Source organism: Giraffa tippelskirchi, chromosome 8, assembly GCF_054371585.1.
Source record: "Giraffa tippelskirchi isolate mGirTip1 chromosome 8, T2T-mGirTip1v1.2.pri, whole genome shotgun sequence".
In the NCBI taxonomy this organism is placed as follows: Eukaryota; Metazoa; Chordata; class Mammalia; order Artiodactyla; family Giraffidae; genus Giraffa; species Giraffa tippelskirchi.
The window spans coordinates 38684318-38706930 of record NC_137282.1 but is presented as its reverse complement, the minus strand read 5'-3'; the positions used below and the strand labels follow the sequence as shown (position 1 = coordinate 38706930).

Here is a 22613-nt window from a genome sequence, read left to right as displayed (position 1 = left end):
ACAGTTTTCATACCAGTTAATTGTTAGCATTACCCCATGGACTCTAGCCCAGCAAGCTCCTCTGTCCATGGAATTCTCTAGGCAAGACTGCTGAAGTGGGTTGCCATTTTCTTCTCCAATGCTATCAAAAGAACCCTTATTTTCTGATACGAATCTTCATGTCCCTTTCTCTCAACTATCAAATTTCCTTAAGGTGTTAATTCTCTTTGTTGATATGCAAGGATTCAACTACAAAGGTCGTATTATTTAGCACTGATATTGTCAGTTATCTATTGTCACTGAACTCATTGTAAATCTTAATGACAGAGTTTTGCAAGTCAGACTGAGTTTGGTGGGAATAGTTCATCTCTGTCTACTTATCTTTATTTGGCAAAGGCAATTTGTGCTACAAGATACACTTTCAAGATAGCTCACTCACTTTGCTGGCAAGTTGATACTGGCTGTTAGCTGAGAGCTTAGATGGAACCATTGACCGCAGGCCTCAGATACCTGCATGTGATGTCTCTCCACGGTATAGCTTGATCTTCCTTATTAAAATAGATCAAACAGTTGGATTTCAGGAAAGAACTGTTTCAGAGAAGAAGCCCTAATGAGAAAGCCTGGTGTGCTTCTCCTTCCCTCATGCTTGCCAGTCACAGGAAAAAGCCCATTGTCAAAGTGGGAGGTGACTTTCCAAGAGCATGAAAACTGGGAGGTATAAATCATTTGAAACAAGCTCCAAAATAACAGTGAATCAGAATACAATATCTATACCTCTCATCTGAAAGTATGAGAAAAATAGGTGTGTTTCTTTTATTTGTGGAGGGAAATTTTAAGTAGTATATTGCAAATCTTTCCCTCTTACTGTAATACAAAATAGCTATTTAATAATTACATTTACATCATTTATATGGAGGAAAGATTATACTAAAGACTGTGATGTCTAAAAGTAACATTTAGAAAATGTTCAATTATAATTTTTAGAAGTCAGACTTCTCCATCCATCAAGCTGTTTGGGTACCTTCATTGATGATCTCACTGGAGAAACAAGATAAAAGTCAAAAATGAACAATAAGAGTATCTTTACAATTGTTTTAAATGCAATTAATAAAGTGGTGAAGTAGTAAGAAATATTCACATATCAAAACCAAGTGAAATTAAGAATCCTAAACCTGACATTTTTGTTAAGGTTATTTGCAAGTGTGATGTACTTGAGCTTCCATTTTCTTTACATTGAGGAACACAGGTGCAGCTGATAAAAAACCCCATATCCACCAAGATGGAAAATTCAGTTGGAGGTAACCCACAAAAAACTGGAAGTCAAAATTTCTAACCTCTCGGTAGATAGATCTAGCCTGACCCAAGAAAATGGCAAAGGCCCTAGTCAATAACCTCGATAGTTAAGTGGTGCTAAAATACTACACCCTTGAAATTCATAACCAAGTGATTTAAATGTGATATTTCTAAGATTAGTTTACATATAAATTTAAATTCTCTCTCTGCAAAATCAGAAAGCATATTAATATCTAAGCTTTGAAAGTAATGACTATGCATATTCTAACAACTCTGGACTACTTGAGTTGAGTGAAATTAAAGGACTCTCCATGGAAATGGAATAACTAGCATCAAATTAGAGAGATATGTCAGAAATGGAAAAATAAGTAACAGTGGCTCTCCAATATACTTGTCTTTATTAAAAAATATTTGAGTAATGTTTGAGAGATCATTTTAGAACTTCCTGACAGTTCTATTAAACATATTAATCCATTCATTTAAAATATTTTTCCACACCTAATTTTCAATGTGTTTGAAGAAAACTAACTCAGGCAAAGATTTATCTTATAATATTAGAAATCCATAGCAAGGGACATTGGATAGTATCCTAATTCAAGGGTTTTTGCAATTATACTTAATTTGGGAGGGAAGAAGCTTCATTTATTGGTTTCATTCTTGTTCAATCACTAAATATTCAATTCTTCATGACCCTATGTACTATAGCCCACCAGGCTTCTCTGCCCATGAGATTTCCCAGGCAAGAATACTGGAGTCGGTTGGCATTTCCTTCTGCAGGGTATCTTCCTGAACCAGGGGTGGAATACACATCTTCTGCATTGGCAGGTAGATTCTTAACCACTGAGCCACCAGGAACTCCTTTTAGGAATATATAGGCTGAATTTATTGGTAAGTTTGAAAGTGTGGGAGTTGATTTACCTGCAATTAGTATGTGTTCCCTTTCATGCTTCCATTCCTTAAAATAGTCTACATGAGGAGATAGTGTAAGTACAGTACTGTCTAGAAATGGGACATATCTGCCAAACCTGGAGCTCACTTAGCTTGCACTTCTGGTTTCTACGCTACACTATGCTTTCCCAAGCTGAAGTGCAGGCTTCTGCTTGTTATTTTATTTGCTTTCTCAACTATTTAGAAATATCAAATTGTCAATATACACATTATGTTTTTATTTACTTAATTGAATGATAGATTATTTAAATTCAATAGTGCTTTACAGTTTTCAGGTCTCACACACATGATTTCATATAATTCAATAATAACCTCTCTTTTCTCCCCTACTTCTGTATTTCCCCTCCATGTGCCTCTCCCCACTGGTAAGCACTAGACTCTACATTCTCAATATCTGAGTGTCTGTTTCTTTTTCTTTTTGTTTTATTCACTAGTTTGTTATATGTTTTAGATTCCATATACAAGTGATACAAGTGATATCATCAGTATTTGTCTTCCTCTGTCTGACTAATTTCATTTGGCATAGTTTCCTCCAATTCTATCCATGTTGCTGCAAATAGCAAACGTTTTTATGGCTAAGTAGCCTTATATATACATGGTATATGCCATACCATATATACTTTATCCATTCATCTGTTCATGGAAACTTAGGTTAGTTCCATACCTCACCAATTGTAAATAACGCTGCTCTGAACATTGGGGTGCATATATCTTTTCAAATCAAGCTCTTTTTTTTGGATATATACCCAGGAGTAGAATTTCTGGGTCATGTAGTAGTTTTATTTTTACTTGTATGAGAAACCTCCATACTGGTTTCCAAAGTGGCTGCACCAATTTGCATTCCCACCAACAGTATATGAGAGCTCCCTTTTCTCCACATCCTTGCCAGTAATTGTTGTTTGTTTTCTTTTCGATGATAACCATTTTGACAGGTGTGCAGTGATAGCTCACTCATCTCACCGTGGTTTTGATTTGCATTTCCCTGAAGTGGGCCTTAGGAAGCATCATTATGAATAAAGCTAGTGGAGGTGATGGAATTCCAGTTGAGCTATTTCAAATCATAAAAGATGATGCTGTGAAAGTGCTACACACAATATGTCAGCAAATTTGGAAAACGCAGCAGTGGCCACAGGACTGGAAAAGGTCAGTTTTCATTCCAATCCCAAAGAAAGGCAATGCCAAAGAATGCTCAAACTGCGGCACAATTGTGATCATCTCACACTCTAGTAAAGTAATGCTCAAAATTCTCCAAGCCAGGCTTTAGCAATACATCAACCGTGAACTTCCAGATGTTCAAGCTGGCTTTAGAAAAGGCAAAGGAACCAGAGATCAAATAGCCAACATCCACTGAATTGTCGAAAAAGCAAGAGAGTTCCAGAAAAACATCTATTTCTGCTTTATTGACTATGCCAAAGCCTTTGACTGTGTGGATCACAATAAACTGTGGAAAATTCTGAAGGAGATGGGAATACCAGATCATGTGACCTACCTCTTGGGAAATTGTCTGCAGGTCAGGAAGCAACAGTTAGAACTGGACATGGAACAACAGACTGGTTCCAAATAGGAAAAGGAGTACGTCAAGGCTGTATATTGTCACCCTGCTTATTTAACTTATATGCAGAGTACATCATGAGAAACGCTGGGCTGGAGGAAGCACAAGCTGGGAAAAAGTTTGCCGGGAGAAGTATCAATAACCTCAGATATGCAGATGACACCACCCTTATGGCAGAAAGTGAAGAAGAACTAAAGAGCCTCTTGATGAAAGTGAAAGAGGAGAGTGAAGTTGGCTTAAAGCTTAACATTCAGAAAACTAAGATCATGGCATCCTGTCCCATCACTTCATGGCAAATAAATGGGGAAACAGTGGCTGACTTTATTTTTGGGGGCTCCAAAATCACTGCAGATGGTGACTGCAGCCATGAAATTAAAAGATGCTTACTCCTTGAAAGGAAAGTTATGACCAACCTAGACAGCATATTAAGAAGCTCAGACATTACTTTGTCAACAAAGGTCTGTCTAGTCAAGGCTATGGTTTTTCCAGTAGTCGTGTTTGGCTGTGAGAGTTGGACTATAGAGAAGGCTGAGTGCCGAAGAATTGATGCTTTTGAACTGTGGTGTTGGAGAAGACTCTTGATAGTCCCGTGGACTGCAAGGAGATCCAACCAGTCCATCCTAAAGGAGATCAGTCCTGTGTGTTCTTTGGAAGGACTAATGTTGAGGCTGAAACTCCAATACTTTGGCCACCTGATGCGAAGAGCTGACTCATTTGAAAAGACCCTGATGCTAGGAAAGATTGAGGTCAGGAGGAGAAGGGGATGGCAGAGGATGAGATGGTTGGATGGCATCACCGATTCAATGGACATGGGTTTGGGTAGATTCCAGGAGTTGGTGATGGACAGGGAGGCCTGGTGTGCTGCAGTTCATGGGTTTGCAAAGAGTTAGACACGACTGAGCAACCGAACTGACTGAACTGAACTGATGGCCAGCAATGTAGTGTGTGTGTGTGTGTGTGTGTGTGTGTCTGTGTCTGTGTCTGTGTGTGTGTGTGCGGGCACATGTGTTAGTTGCTCATTCGTGTCCAAATGTTTGTGATCCCGTGGACTGTAGCCCACCAGGCTTGTCTGTTCATGAATTTTTCAGGCAAGAATACTGGAGTGGGTTGCCATTCCATTCTCCAGGGGATCTTCCCAACCCAGGGACTGAACCCAGGTCTCCTGCATTGCAGTCAGATTCTTTACCATCTGAGCCACCAGAAAAAGACAGCAGTATAGAGCATCTTATTTTGATGTGCTTGTTGACTATGTGCATTTCTTCTTTGAAAAAAATGTATTTTCAGTTCTTTTGCTCATTTTTCATTCAGATTGTTTGCCTTTTTGAGTTGAGCTGTAGAAACTCTTTGTGTTTATTGGACATTACCCCTTATCAGTCATATCATCTGCAAGTCAATATGTTGTCTTTTCATTCTGTCAGTGGTTACCTTCTCTGTGCAAAATCTTTTAAGTATAATTAGGTCGCATTTATTTTTATTTTTGCTTTTATTTCCTTTGCTTTAGGAGACAGATCCAAACAGATCTTGCTGCAAATTATCTCAAACAATGTTCTGCCTATGTTTTTCTCTAGGAGTTTTATAACATCTGGTATTACATTTAGACCTTTAATTCATTTAGAGTTTATTTTTGTATATGGTGTTAGAGAATGTGCCAATTTTGTGGTTTTATATGTAACTGTTCAGATTTCCCACCACCATTTATTAAAGAGACTCATCTGTTGTATATTTTTGCCTGCTTTGTCATAGATTTAATTGACCATAAGTGTGTAGGTTTATTTCTGGGCTCTTTATTCTATTCCATTAATCTATGTGTTTCTTTTTGTGCAAGTGCCATACTATTTTTTTTTTTAGTACTGTATCATTTTCATGACTTTAGTTTTGTAGTATATGTGTAAAGTCAGGGAGCTTGATTCCTCCAGATCTGTTCGTCTTTCTCAAGATTGATTTGTCTATTGATGGTCTTTTATGTTTACATACAAATTTTAAAATTATTTATTCTAATTCTGTGAAAAATTCCTTTGGCATTTTGATAAAGAATGCATTGAATCTGTAGATTACTTTGAGTAGTATTTTCATTTTAATAATATTATTTCTTCTGATCCAAGAACAAACACAAATGACACAAACAGATGGTATATTTTTCCATGTTTTTGTCATCTTCTACTTTTTTCTTCAGTGTCATAGTTTTCCAAGTACAAGACATTTACCTCCTTAGGCAGGATTGTCCCTATGTATTTTGTTCTTTTTGATGTGATGGTAAGTAGGATGATTTCCTTCATTTCTCTTTCTGATATTTCATTGTTAGTGTATAGAAAGCAACTGATTTGTCTATATTAATTTTTTTTTTCTTACCAGACTGCAGCAGTTTTAATAGCAGCCCCAAAGGTATGCCCAAGTTGTAACCCCCAGAACCGACAAAGAGGACCTGATTTGGAAAAACAATCTTTGTACATGTGATTGTGGATTTTGAGATGAGCCCAGTCTGGATTAAGGTGGGCCCTCGTTTGTGCGCAGCTGCTCAGTTGTGTCGACTCTTTGCGGCCCCATGGGCTGTAGCCTGCCAGGCTCCTCTGTGCATAGACTTTTCCAGGCAACAGTACTGGAGTGGGTTGCCATTTGCTACTCCAGTCTATATCAATTTTGTACCCTGTAATTACCAAATTCATTGATGAAATCTAGTAACTTTCTAGTGGCATCTTTAGATTTTTCTATGTAAATTATCATGTCATCTGCAAACAGTGACAGTTTTAATTCTCTCTTCCCAATTTATATTTCTTTTTTTTCTTTTACTTCTCTGATTGCTGTGGTTAGGACTTCCAAAACTATGTTGAATAAAAGTGGTGAGAGGGGGCATCCTTGTCTTATTCTTGACCTTAGAGAAAACATGTTCAACTTTTCACCGCTGAGTACAGTGTTAGCTGTAGGTTTGTCATATGTGGCCTTTATTATGTCAAGGTACATTCCCTCTATGCCCACTTTCTGGAAAGCTTTTATAATATATTGAAACTGAATTTTGTCAAAAGCTTTTTCTGCGTCTATTGAGATGATCATGCCAGGCTTCCCTGTTCTTCATCGTCTCCCAGAGCTTGCTCAAACTCATGTCCATTGAGTCAGTGATGTATCCAGCCATCTTGTCCTATACTTCCCCTTCTCCTCCTGCCTACAACCTTTCCCAGAATCAGGGTCTTTTCCAACAAGTGAGCTGTTTGCATCAGGTGGCCAAAGTACTGGGGCTTCGGCATTGATCCTTCCAATGAATATTCAGGATTGATTTCCTTTAGGATTAACTGGTTTGATCTCCTTGCTTTCCAAGGGATTCTCAAGAGTCTTCTCCAACACCACAGTAATATGATCCCTTTTAAAACATTGTTGGATTTAGTTTGGTAAAATTTTGTTGAGAATTTTTGATCTGTACTCATCACTGACATTGACCTGTTCCCTTTCTTCCTTTTTTTTTTTTTTTTTTGGTATTTTTGTCTGGTTTTTGGTAGCAGGGTGATGCTTGAATTAGGAAATGTCCTTTCCTCTTGGAATTTGGAATAGTTTCAGAAGGATAAGTGTTAACTTTTCTCTAACTGTTTGTTGGAATTCACCTGTGACACCATCTGGTTCTTGACTTTTGTTTTAGGGTGCTTTTTCATTACTGATTCAATTTCATTACTGATAATTAGTTTTTTCATATTTTCCATTTCATCCTGATCCAGGCATGGAAGAATATACCTTTTTAAGAATTTGTCCTTTTATCCACATATCATTTGTAATAGTCCCATGTGAACCTTTGTATATCTGTGGTATCAGTTATAATTTCTCCTTTTTCATTTCTTATTTTATCAATTTGGGTCTTTTTTTTTTTTTTTCTTGATGAATCAGGGTAAAGTTTTATCAATTTTGTTTATGTTTTCAAAGAACTATCTTTTAGTTTCATTGATCTTTCTACTTTTTTTTTTTTTTTTTACTATTTCATTTATGTCTGCTCTGATATTTATGATTTCTTGCCTTCTACTAACTTTGGACTTTGTTTATTCTTTCTTTTCTAGTTCCTTACAGTGTAAGGTTAGGCTATTTATTTGATATTTTCCTTGTTTCATTGCAATGCTTTTTTAATAAACTTTTTAAATCTGTGATTTACTTTACACACATATTGAGATTATTGATCAAAGACTTGATAACCGTATTCTTATCAAGACTTTTTTTAAAATCAACTTAATTAATCCATATGATTAATGCGGATAATGAAAATAAGTCAGTTAAGAGAGCTATTTGGTGAGAATGTGACTATTGAATATCTTATTAGAATATAAACACTCAAGAGGTAATAATGGCTATAAGGTTTCCTATTCTCTGTGAAGTTTATGTTACATTGCTGTTGTTGTTTCGCTTGATTTAGTTGTTGATTTTCTTTATCAAAGCAGACATTTCTCCCAGGTCAGACAGTATTGATTAGAAAATTAAAATAAGATTGGACATTTATTCTGTCAACTTCATGTCACTTTTAATATCTGAATCAACAGATCCTTTGACAATCATCATAGCTTACTGAAAGAAGGTTCTTTGTGTTAGAGGTATTTTGAAATTATTTTTATACTGTTGCTCTCTTTGATTTGGACCAATTATTTCAACTTCATTAACCCATGTTTTCAAATATAATAATATTAAATAATAATTTTAACTAATAGTGATCCCAAGGATTAAAGATATGTGAGTGCAAATATGTAACAAATTTAATATATAGATATATTCCTTGTTTCTATATGCTCCTGTGTTCATCTTTTCCCTTATAAATTTACACTTTCATTTTGCTTAAAGGAAGAATAGCATTATGAAAGTGCAAAAAAGAAGAAAGGATGTAAATGAAATTATTGAGCCATTGTATTATGGGATATAAGACCTTCTGACCTGGAAAGGACTTTTCTAAAGCATAGATAATTCAGAATATGGCATAGAGGAAATGCACCCAATCTAAGGTAAATATGAAGAAGTTCTCTGATGGGAAGGAGAAATACATGTGAAAAAAAGAGGCAAGTTATCAGATGTAAAACCACCCTCTTCTTCAGTAGTAGAAACTTAATTCAATGATGGTAAAACTTTGATTAAAGGACTTTAGGGAAATCACATGCTGCTTTGTATATATTTGTCTGGCTGAGATGTAAATGATTTATTTCTGCTGAAAAGTATAACCCTTTGTATTTATTGTTCTGTGAGACATTAACCAGTTTTGCCTCCAATGAAGCAATCTTAACATTCTTTTATTGAGTTCCTTATTAATGTGGAGCTCCCTGAATGCTTTAGTATACATTCTTTGATGTTAGACATAGAGTGTAAAATGAAAATTTCCATCTAATGTATTCTAAAGGACAGAGCTAGAGAAACACATATTCCAAAGAACAACTTTCAGTGTATAAAAATACATTAAGCTTTATTTGAAACAAATTGATTTATTTTGTGAAGAGAACAAAGGATAGAATTGACTAAATCAAAAAGATGAAATGTTAATTCATGTGATACTTAAAAGGAAATTCTACGCACCCCATATCTCTAGTGGTCTTATTAACACCACTTCAGGCCAAATACAATATACATGTATCATCAAAGAATTTAAAGTATATTCAGTTTTCTCTGATTTTTCAACTATATTTTCTCACTGAATAATCTTTCTTTTCAGTATACATATGAATTAGTTGCAACTGAAAGTTTATTTTATTAGCCTTCTATTCCAATCACTGTTGATAATTGTCACTTTGATTGGCTGTGGCAGATATGCACTGAAAAATGATATGTCGCTCAAGATTGTTATATATAGATGGTGATGTTCTTTTCTGAACTTTCTGACTTAAATTACTATAATTATTTAATTTACCAAATTAAATATAAAGAGATACCTGTACAAAGAGGCAGCCAGTTTTATAAGGCTTATTAAGAAAAAATTAGTCTAAAGACCCTTCCTTTACCCTTCCTCATTTCCCCTTCTTCAGGTAACTGTTTTGGAATCTGTTAGTTGAATTTTTGTGATTTATTTCCGTATCTCTAGAGAATGTACTTGGTTGATCTTTCAGGCCTTCTCTATTGGCTTACAACAGAGAAGTTGAACATGTAATTTTTTTTTTCTTCCTCAAGCCCCAGCACATACATTTCCTATCTCCTGAGCATGTGTGCTCAGTCATGTCTAACTCTTTGTGATACCATGGACTATAATAGCCCACGAGGCTCCTCTGTTCATGGAATTTTTCAGGCAAGAGTACTGGAGTGGGTTGCTACTTCCTTCTCCAAAAGATCTTCCTGACCCAGGGTTTGAATCTAAGTCTCATGCATCTCCTGCATTAGCAGGTCAGTTCTTTACCAGCTGAGCCACCAGGGAAGCCCACATTTCCCATCTACCATCCTCCAAAAATGGATATATAATTATGTGCATGAGGTCAATATTGAGTGATAAATGAATGGTATTCACTAATGAGTCACATAATAAATTTGCTTACTTATTTCTGTCTGCATCCTCATTATTTTCTTTATGTCTTTCAGGTATGTTTGCTTAATTCGCTCTATATCAAGAATTCAGCAACATTTTTTTGGTATTCAGTTCAGTTCATTTCAGTCGCTCAGTTGTGTGCGACTCTTTGCAGCCCCATGAACTGCAGCATGCCAGGCCTCCCTGTCCATCACCAACTCCTGGAGTCTACCTAACCCATGCCCATTGAGTCGGTGATGCCACCCAGCCCTCTCATCCTCTGTTGTCCCCTTCTCCTCCTGCCCCCAATCCTTCCCAGCATTAGGGTCTTTTCCAATGAGTCAGCTCTTCGCATGAGGTGGCCAAAGTATTGGAGTTTCAGCTTCAACATCAGTCCTTCCAATGAACAGCCAGGACTGATCTCCTTTAAGATGGACTAGTTGGATCTCCTTGCAGTCCAAGGGACTCTCAAGAGTCTTCTCCAACACCACAGTTCAAAAACATCAATTCTTCGGCATTCAGTTTTCTTCACCGTCCAACTCTCACATCCATACATGACTACTGGAAAAAGCATAGCCTTGACTAGACGGACCTTTGCTGGCAAAGTAATGTCTCTGCTTTTAAATATGCTATCTAGGTTGGTCATAACTTTCCTTCCAAGGAGTAAGCATCTTTTAATTTCATGGCTGCAATCACCATCTGCAGTGATTTTGGAGCCCCCAAAAATGAAGTTTGATACTGTTTGCACTGTTTCCCCATATATTTGCCATGAAGTGATGGGACCAGATGCCATGATCTTAGTTTTCTGAATGTTGAGCTTTAAGTCAACTTTTTCACTCTCCTCTTTCACCTTCATCAAGAGGCTCTTTAGTTTTTCTTCACTTTCTCCCATAAAAGTGGTGTCATCTGCATATCTGACATTATTGTTATTTCTCCTGGCAATCTTGTTTCCAGCTTGTGTTAGCTCAATCTTATTTGGTTTAGTTTATTTACTTTAGTTTATTAATAACTTTATTCTTAGAGAAAATTTTCATTAAGTCTTTTGACCTGCTTGAGTCTGAATTGCTTTCCCTCTATGTTTGATGTCTGTGTGCATATCTAGCTGCCACATTTCTCTCCTCCTGGAAGGATGGTTTGCCTCTTTTCCCTGCTAGATTTTTGGTTTCCTTCAGTGGTTATTTTCTCTGTATATCCCCTCTTCCTGAAAAAGGATATGTGGAGTTATAAACATTTGGCACATGTCTGAAATATTTCATTTTATTATTCTATGTGATTAATACTTTAGATTGCTATAAAATTTAGATGAAAAAACAATTTCGCTTCACAATGTTGACCACATTACTCCTTAACTTTATTTTCACTTTCTACTGGCTATTCTTAAACACAAGGTCATTTTGATTATGTTTTTATGTGATCCATTCTCTTCTTATCTCTCCTTTTTCTCAACAATGTTCTAAAATTTCTTGACATTGTGTTGTTGTTCAGTCACCCAGTAGTGTCCAACTCTTTGTGACCCCATGGACTGGAGCACACCAGGCCTCTGTGTTCCTCACCATCCCCTGAAGTTTGTCCAAGTTCATGTCCATTGCATTGGTGATGCCATCCAGCCATCTCATCCTCTGATACCCTGTTCTCCTTCTGCCTTCAGTCTTTCCCAGCATCATGGACTTTTCCAATGAGTCAACTGTTCACATCAAATTACCAAAATACCAGAGTTTCAACTTCAGCATCAGTCCTTCCAATGAGTATTCATGGTCAATTTCCCTTAAGATTGATTGGTTTGACCTTGCTGTCCAAGGATCTCTCAGAAGTCTTCTCCAGCACCATAGTTTGAAGGCATCAGTTCTTCAGCACTCTGCCTTCTTTAAGGTCCAGCTCTCACAACAGTACATGACTACTGGGAAGACCATAGCCTTGATTATATGGACCTTTGTCAGCAGAGTAATGTCTCTACTTTTCAGCACACTATCTAGATTTGTCATAGCTTCTGATTTCATGGCTGCATTCACCTTCCACAGTGATTTTAGAGCCCAAGAAGATGAAATCTGTCAATACTTCCACCTTTTCCCCCTCTATTTGCTATGAAGTAATAGGGCCAGATGCCTCAATCTTAGTTTTTTTAATATTTATTTTTAATACGGCTCTTTCACTCTCCTCCTTCATCCTAATTAAGAGGTTCTTTAGTTCCTCTTCATGCAGAGTACATCATGAGAAATGCTGGGCTGGATGAAGCACAAGCTGGAATCAAGATTGCTGGGAGAAATATCAATAACCTCAGATATGCAGATGACACCACCCTTGTGGCAGAAAGTGAAGAAGAACTAAAAATCCTCTTGATGAAAGTGAAAGGAGAGTGAAAAAGTTGGCTTAAAGCTCAACATTCAGAAAACTAAGATCATGGCATCTGGTCCCGTCACTTCATGGCAGATAGATGGGGAAACAGAAGAAACAATGACAGACTTTAGTTTTTGGGCTCCAGAATCACTGCAGATGGTGACTGCAGCCATGGAATTAAAAGACGCTTACTCCTTGGAAGAAAAGTTATGACCAACCTAGACAGCATATTAAAAAGCAGAGACATTACTTTGTCAACAAAGGTCCGTCTAGTCAAGGCTGTGGTTTTTCCAGTAGTCATGTATGGATGTGAGAGTTGGACTATAAAGAAAGCTGAGCACTGAAGAATTGATGCTTTTGAACTGTGGTTGGAGAAGACTCTTGAGAGTCCCTTGGACTTCAGGGAGATCCAACCAATCAATCCTAAAGGAAATCAGTCCTGAGTGTTGATTGGAAGGTCTGATGTTGAAGCTGATACGCCAATACTTTGGCCACCTGATGAGAAGAGTTGACTCATTTGAAAAGACCCTGATGCTGGGAAAGATTGAAGGTGAAAGGAGAAGAGGACGACAGAGGATGAGATGGTTGGATGGCATCACAGACTCAATGGGCATGAGTTTGAATAAACTCCGGGAGTTGGTGATGGACAGGAAGGCCTGGTGTGCTGCAGTCCATGGGGTCGCAAAGAGTCGGACATGACTAAGCAACTGAACTGAAGTGAACTAAACTTAGTTTCTCTTCACTAGTGCCTTAATAAGTATCTACACTCATGACTGTGCCAGGATTTCCATGGACTTTGAATTTGGAAAATGTTCTTTAGTCCTGAAATATTTTCATTATTTAATTTAAGATTTTCTACCTTTCTTTTTCATTTTAGTAAATAATCTATGTACATTTATGTTCAATTTGGTTGATTATTCCTATTTTCTCCTATTCTCCATATCTTTTAACTTTTTCAGTTATTTCTTAAACTTTGTATTTCAAACATTCAATAACTTAAAAATTTCTGCCACCTAGTTATATTTGTCATTTCCATTAGTATTTTCTCTGAATTTTTGTGGTATCTTACTTTTGTATCACAAAATCGATATATTCACTAATGTGAGACTATCACTGAGATTTATATATTTTATAAGTATATGTATATAAATAAATAAATTTCTATTTTGGCAGATTCCCTATGTCTCTTATCTGATGGTTTTAGCCTTTTTCATTTAGGTTTCATAGTTTACTTTCTATTGTCTATTATTTTTTCCAAGGAACTGTTTGTACTGGAGCTCCAGTTCGTGTTGAGAGGATTGGTGCATATTAGGGAAGGATCCCAATGTCATTCTCTCTGGTACTTCCTCTTGGGCTGGTCCGTTTTCCTAGAGACTACTCCTGGAAGGTCTTTGTGTGATGCTAGAACACACAATTAAGGTGGAGATAGGCTATCAGCTTTCAGTTTGCATATATAGTTATGATTTTTGGTTTGGTATAGTATCTGTGCTTGAAACTGTATATGAATTACCATAATTAATAGACCTTTTACCATCTCCAGGGAACAACTTGGTATATTATTGCTAGTTTGTGGGACTGTCAGTTATGTAACTGAAAGAGTAGAAGGAATTCAGGCATATACTCATTGTTTAAAGCATTTTATAATCCCAGTCTTATCACTACTTACAGAGGTATCAGATGCTGTCAGTTCATAAATAATTTAAATATTATACTTTAAAGGTAAAGTTTTATAATCAGCTATCCCCACTGCAATTTTAGAATTTCCCTTTTTATGGTTTAATAATTTAGTTACTAGTCATTTATTTGCTTTCCATTTTTCAATATTTAATTGCTCTTCTTTTGTATTGTTTCCTTGCTTGTTAGGGTTTTACCTTAAGGAATAATCTTTAATCTGCTCTCAACAGTAGGTATAGTTTGGGGGATAAAAGATTATATAATGTAATGGGCTTTTCTTTAAGAAAGGTGATATACAAGCATGAATAATATGCAAAATTAAATACAGGTCTTGGAAGGAGTCCATGCAGTGTATCTCCAAAACTCCAAAGTTTAAAATTAACTAGAATCATGGTAAATTCAAGTGTTAGTATTTTTTTGAGAAGGGTGAAACTATATGCTTCTTTTCAACTTGCCATCATTATTCAAAGTCTGATCTGAGCCATCCTGAAATGCACTTGTTCAAAAATATGTGTGGGAAGAATTCATTCTTAATTTTTCTTCATAGTACATTTTGTGGTAATTGGATTTTAATTTTTATTCATCATGTCAACAGATAACTAGAATATGATGCCTTTAAAATCCTTGAGCATTTATGCAACAGTAGATTTATTTTAGCCTATTTTACTCTATCATATGTATAAACTAGTTTCAATATGGTAAACATATTGTCTCACAGACTATGAGTAAATATTAACCACATTAAAATGACTTAAAAAATGACTTGTTTCTCATAGTTACATTATTATAGAGAATTTAAAAGATATGGATTATATTAAAGTAATTAGCCCCCAATTAAAATAAATAAATTTTTTTAAAAAAATAAAAGATATGGATTAAAACATGTAAGGAAATATTTTGTGGTTAAAACATGTGCAAGAATTGGTGTTCTCTTTTACTGTATCCTATAGCTTTGCAGAAGATCATTTTATCAGTTCACAAATGTTGAGGCCCTACTAAATGTTATGTATTAAATAAATAACATTAAAATATGATAAAAAATTTTAGAGCTGTTAGAGCTGTTAAAAGTGAAAGAGACAACCAAAATGAATAGGAGAGACACTTATGAGTGCAGAAAAATAAAGATACATGAAATTAGAAAACTAAGAGCCTTGGACAATAGGAGCTGTTTTAAATAGATAAAATAGATTCCAATAAGGTGACACTGAAAGTCAACCAATTTATTAACCCTTGGATACAGTAAGCAAAGATGTCATCAGTTACAGGAGACAAGATCAGAGTTGTAGAAACAGGGGCAAAAGGATATATTACGTACTGTCTGGTGGAGCATTTGAGAAAGAGAGAGCTAGCTATTTGAGGATTTTTAAAACAGATTAATTGGTAAATTTAAGATGTTTGTCAAGGATGATTCCAAGATTTTTTTTTTCTTTAATTTCAAGATTAATGAGAGGGAAAATGAAATATATGTGTACAGATGAGAAAAAATAATGGAAGCATTAGAGAAATGATTAAAATATATGATATATATGAATGATTAGTAAAATGCCTAGAATAGAAAAAGAGCAGAAAAATAATACTTATTGCATAAATAAAATGTACATAAACATGAAATGAGTCAGGTCTATTGTTAAACCTATGAACACTCAAAAACAAGCAAGTTAAATTTAAAGAAACACCAAATATGTCATTTTCAAAGAAGTGGTGAAATAGTACATGTCCCCAGATAGAGTCATCTAGATTAACCAATGCATCTTTCATCATCTTATCTTCACCTATAATTTAGAAGTTCTGATTTCCAAATATGTGTTCCTTCACTCAGTTCAGTTCAGTTCAGTTCAGTCACTCAGTCATGTCCGACTCTCTGCAACCCCATGAATCGCAGCACGCCAGGCCTCTCTGCCCATCACCAACTCCCGGAGTCTACCCAAACCCATGTTCATCGAGTCGGTGATGCCATCCAACCATCTCATTCTCTGTCGTCCCCTTCTCTTCCCGCCCCCAATCCTACCCAGCATTAGGGTCTTTTCCAATGAGTCAACCCTTCGCATGAGGTGCCCAAAGTATTGGAGCTTCAGCTTCAACATCAAACCTTCCAATGAACACCCAGGATTGATCTCTTTCAGGATGGATTGATTGGATCTCCTTGCAGTCCAAGGGACTCTCAAGAGTCTTCTCCAACACCACAGTTCAAAAGCATCAATTCTGCGGCGCTCAACCTTCTTCACCGTCCAAATCTCACATCCATACATGACCACTGGAAAAACCATAGCCTTGACTAGACGGACTTTTGTTGGCAAAGTAATGTCTCTGCTTTTAAACATGCTATCTAGGTTGGCCATAACCTTCCTTCCAATGAGTAAGCGTCTTTTAATTTCATGGCTGCAGTCACCATCAGCAGTGATTCTGGAGCCCAAAAAAGTAAAGTCTGACACTGTTTCCACTGTTTCCCCATCTATTTCCCATGAAGTGATGGGACCAGATGCCATGATCTTAGTTTTCTGAACGTTGAGCTTTAAGCCAACTTTTTCACTCTCCTCCTTCACCTTCATCAAGAGGCTCTTTAGTTCTGCTTCACTTTCTGCCATAAGGGTGGTGTCATCCGCATATCTGAGGTTATTGATATTTCTCCCGGCAATCTTGATTCCAGCTTGTGTTTCTTCCAGCCCAGCGTTTCTCATGATGTACTCTGCATATAAGTTAAATAAGCAGGGTGACAATATACAGCCTTGACGTACTCCTTTTCCTATTTGGAACCAGTCTGTTGTTTCATCTTCAGTTCTAACTGTTGCTTCCTGTCCTGCATACAGGTTTCTCAAGAGACAGGTCAGATGGTCTGGTATTCCCATCTCTTTCAGAATTTTCCACAGTTTATTGTGATCCACACAGTCAAAGGCTTTGGCATAGTCAATAAAGCAGAAATAGATGTTTTTCTGGAACTCTCTTGCTTTTTCGATGATCCAGCGGATATTGGCTATTTGATCTCTGGTTCCTCTGCCTTTTCTAAAACCAGCTTGAACATCTGGAAGTTCACGGTTCACGTATTGCTGAAGCCCGGCTTGGAGAATTTTGAGCATTACTTTGCTAGCATGTGAGATGAGTGCAATTGTGCGGTAGTTTGAGCATTCTTTGGCATTGCCTTTCTTTGGGATTGGAATGAAAACTGACCTTTTCCAGTCCTGTGGCCACTGCTGAGTTTTCCAAATTTGCTGGCATATCGAGTGCAGCACTTTCACAGCATCACCTTTGAGGATTTGAAATAGCTCAAGTGGAATTCCATCACCTCCACTAGCTTTGTTCGTAGTGATGCTTTCTAAGGCCCACTTGACTTCACATTCCAGGATGTCTGGCTCTAGGTGAGTGATCACACCATCGTGATTATCTGGGTCGTGAAGATCTTTTTTGTACAGTTCTTCTGTGTATTTTTGCCACCTCTTCTTAATATCTTCTGCTTCTGTTAGGTCCATACCATTTCTGTCCTTTATCAAGCCTATATTTGCATGCAATGTTCCTTTGGTATCTCTAATTTTCTTGAAGAGGTCTCTAGTCTTTCCCAATCTGTTGTTCCTTCACTAAAACATGTTTATTGATTTCTTTAATTAAAATGGTGTGGCTTACAACTGTGCAGGGTTCTCTTTCTTACAGAACTTGTATACCAATATATGATATAAAGTTATGCAGATAATTACTTATATGAACTTAACATTTGATGTCTTATAAAGACAAAATCCTGAGATTCCATGATACATTGAGCAGATTCAATATTTTATCAAAGTCTGGAAGGCTCATTGAAAATTAGCCAGGTAGAGAGCAGAGGAAGGTAATTTTCTAAGCAGAAGAACATCATTTTTGAAGGCAAAGGAGTAGGAAGTATTTGACAGGGTCTAGTTAGGGAAGCAATATACAGGGATCCTTCCAATACTGTGTTATTGTGTGGATCTATCAGAGAGAAAACTGAAGCCCTAAGAAGGACTAGATATAACTGGGAACACATACTGGGTTTTGGCTTAAAGATATAAAGTCTATGTAAAGAATAGATCAATTGAGAAAAATGAGTTATATACTTACCCAGGTAAGAGATGATGGTTTCCCTGACAACTGTAATAGTAGGAAAGTTGGAGAAAAATAGAAGTATTCAAATAATTGTTATGATAGAACTGGCAGTATTGGTAGTTGAATAATGACTAGTGAAGGAGAATGAGGCACAAGGACAATTATCATTTTTGGCATAAAAGGCTGGGAGAAAGGACTACAATATAATGAAATTCACAAGACTAGAAAAGAAAAATAGATTTTGCTTGCCATACATATATGTGATCAGATAATCTGATGTATAAATGGAACCATTAAAATTGGAAAATGTTTGGTAGGGAAATATAAATAACTCCTTTTAATGAATACAATGAAGTGTTTTGAATATATGTATGCATTTTAATAAAACACAGAGAAGTCCTTCAGAAGGCATGATGTTAATACACCTGTTGAATAAAATTATTTAGACTCAGTATATTGGTTTAGTATAATAGGCTTATTCAGAGAAACATTTTGCTCTGGTAAAAGGGATGAATTGTGAATAGGTGTTGTATAAATATTTGTTTCTAAAAAAACAAATTGCAGGAATAATTTTTTTTTGCTATGGTATGTATCTCTACAATTAAAAAAAGAAAATAATAAAGTAGTATGCACAATTTGTTACCTTTAATACTTAGAGAGTATAAGTAAGCCAATGGATTCCCTGGCTCAGATGATAAAGAATCTGCCTGCAATGTGGGGGACCTGGGTTTAATGCCTGGGTCAGGAAGATCCCCTGGAGAAGGGAATGGCTACCCATTCCAGTATTCTTGCCTGGGAAATTCCATGGACAGGCTACAGGCTAAATTCCTGGCAGGCTACAGTCCATGGGGTCGCAAAGAGTTGGACATGACTGAGAGACTAACACTTTCATGCACAATTTATTATCCATAATACTTAAGTTGTCATATTGCACCTAATATGATGTTTATTGTTGTTGAATAATAAATGAATTCTTACATAAGACTCATTGAACTCACGTGAATCCTAAATGTATATCTCATCACTGAAGAACTTAAAATTTTCATGCTACTTTCCAAAGGACAGAGAATTGAATTTAGTAATTTTTATTTTTTGCTATATTGAAATATCTATACATTTCACAGAAGAAATAGACTTATTTAAACTATTTATTTTATTTAAATAAACAGATTTTCAAAAAGTTTAATTCAGTAAGAAACTAATCTTGGAAACCAGTTTCTAGACATAAATATGTTTGTTGTTTAAAGATAAATTGTTTATTTATAGAGTTCACTGTGATATAAAGATTATTGAAACAGTATATATCAGATATATATATATATATATATATATATATATATATATATATACACTCTTCCTCTCCATGCCCTTCATGTAATAACCCTGCCATTGTCATTTCCTTGGCTTGGGAGTACTATAATTTTTTCTTACCTCATAATTTAGCCAAAATTGGAATCTCTTAAAGGAACAATTGGAAATTATTACCATGCACAATGGTAGATGCCATTCAGTTTTAACACTGGAAACTATATGACTCTAGGGAATTAGACATTTTCAAACAATTATCAATTACTACTACAACATATACAGTCATAACTTAGTGGATACAATTGTTATTTATGTTTACTCTTTCTGATATGTAACATAATGAAAATACAAAGCAGAATTTATAATTTCAAAAAAGACTCTATTAATGTGTATGATAATATATTTGGATTATATATAATTATAATAGATATATTCTATTGACATTGGCATTTTGACCTTTTGGTTTTTCAAATAATTGTGCAGGCAAAATGGAGTGAATTCTCTAATAAGATTGATTTATTATTCTTCTATAGTAATCTTGTTAGACAATATTTTTTGCTTGTAATTAAGCATCCTATTTATGCATTGACCCTTGAAAAATATGAGTTTTAGATTGCATGGGTCCATTTTATTGATGGAATTTTTTCCCTAGAAAATTTTGCAGTACCACAGGATTTGTGGTTGATTGAAGCCTTGGACATGGAACTGGGATACAGAGTAGCCGTGTACAGAGGATCCTCATGTATGAAGGATCAATTATAAATTACAATAGGATTTTCAACTGCATAGAGTGTAGGTGACCCTAACCCTTGCCTTGTTCAAGGGTCAGCTGTCATGTGTTGACATCACATCAATTAAGGATTTAGATTAAAATCATTTGTTATAAATAGATATTCTGCACCAAACAGTGTCTTTCATAGAGTATGCTCTTTAAATGTTTGGTATACTGAGTCTAATTTAAGATAAGACTTCAGAAAATGTATGGTACGATTTCGTCTCTGTACAATATATTGGTTAAGTATGCAATACAAGGATATTACATCCAAAAATATATTGTGTCTATACACCCTTATGGCAGAAAGTGAAGAAGAACTAAAGAGCCTCTTGATGAAAGTGAAAGTGGAGAGTGAAAAAGTTGGCTTAAAGCTCAACATTCAGAAAACTAAGGTCATGGCATCTGGTCCCATCACTTCATGGCAGATGGATGGGGAAACAGTGGCTGACTTTATTTTTCTGGGCTCCAAAATCAGTGCAGATGGTGACTGCAGCCATGAAATTAAAAGATGCTTACTCCTTGGAAGGAAAGTTATGGCCAACCTATACAGCATATTAAAAAGCAGAGACATTACTTTGCCAACAAAGGTCCATCTAGTCAAGGCTATGGTTTTTCCAGTGGTCATGTATGGATGTGAGAGTTGGACTATAAAGAAAGCTGAGCACTGAAGAATTGATGCTTTTGAACTGTGGTGTTGGAGAAGACTCTTGAGAGTCCCTCGGACTGCAAGGAGATCCAACCAGTCCATCCTAAAGGAGATCAGTCCTAGGTGTTCATTGGAAGGACTGATGTTGAAGCTGAAACTCCAGTACTTTGGCCACCTGATGGGAAGAGCTGACTCATTGGAAAAGACCCTGATGCTGGGAAAGATTGAGGGCAGGAGAAGAAGGGGACGACAGAGAATGAGATGGCTGGATGGCATCATTGACTCGATGGACATGTGTTTGGGTGGACTCAGGGAGTTGGTGATTGACAAGGAGGCCTGGCGTGCTGTGGTTCATGGGGTCTCAAAGAGTCGGACATGGCTGAGTGACTGAACTGACTGAACTGACTATATTTAGGATACGATTAAATCATACTATATACTTACAAATATTTATGTATGCCCAGATCAATAAAGGATATAGCCCTATCTTTAATTTGCTGAAGATGTCACAATGAAATTTAAAGAATTATACCTTTATATGTTTATATCAAAAGATATTTTCATTAAAATAACAATGAAAATTTGTTAAAATACTTTTTTTCAGAAACACACTCTCCAAACAAAAGCAAATATGCAGCTACATGGCGACTGGGAAGAGCAACCTCCTCCTTAAATGAACACCTTACTTTAGACAGAATCATTTGAACAAAATTGAAAGATGGCATGGAACTTAGCTATTATATTACTTTCAATGATTAACATGATGTAGAATTCAAGGAAGAATTTTGAAAGACTCTGTTTTCCTCAGCTTTTTAAGAAGGATTGGGACATATTACCTGGTCTTGCCATATGAGTCCAAAAAAAAATCAGAGAACAGAAAAGAATACAAACCGATATAAATTTTAGCACATTATATACATTTTGAATTGTAGGAAGGAAATATTATTAAGGTAAATAATAAAAGGGCCTAGAAAAAAACTTTTTTCATGTTACTCATTCATAATTGCAAACCTGGGTAGGACGACTTGTGCTTAAAAGTGAATAAGCTGAAGATATAAATCAACCCACAAAAAAGAAACATGTTAATTTTATGTAGTTTGTCAGAAAACAATATGCTAGAGAGTGCAGAATTGTATACTTTGAAAGAAGATATTCAGTGAAAAAGTGAAAAAAAAAATCCTTTATACTTACAAAGGAAACTGAAGCAAATACTGAAAGTATTGTGTAAGAAATAAAATTTCATGCTGTGTTCTAGATTTAGAAACTGACAAAGTACTTTAATTTGACTCAGTCCTGCTGCAGAAGAAAAACAGTGAATTGTCTCAAATACCAAAAGCTGTACTAAATTTTATTTTGTGTAATAAAATGATTGAGTTGGGAGAAAAATAAAAAACATGGTAAATTTAAATCGAGATAAATCTGAAATGATTAACAATATGTAAAATCTGTGCTATATCATCAATCATATTTTACGGTTCCTGTGGTATGCTGTGCTTGGTTGCTCAGTCGTGTCCTACTCATTGCCGTCCTATGGACTGTAGTCTGCCAGGCTCCTCTGTCCATGGGATTCTTCAAGCAAGAATACTAGAGTGGGTTGCCATGTCCTCTTCCAGGG

At 36.0% G+C, this 22613-nt stretch overlaps 1 long non-coding RNA gene across 1 annotated transcript in view; it reads left to right on the top strand.

Annotated features, from left to right (window-relative positions):
- Positions 1–22406, top strand: part of LOC145516477 (uncharacterized) — a 68219-nt gene extending 45813 nt beyond the window's left edge. The window contains exons 3-4 of the long non-coding RNA XR_014061420.1: positions 6125–6261; positions 21603–22406. This is a non-coding gene — a long non-coding RNA (uncharacterized LOC145516477). The remainder of the gene's footprint in view (positions 1–6124; positions 6262–21602) is intronic.
- Positions 22407–22613: the final 207 nt, after the last annotated feature.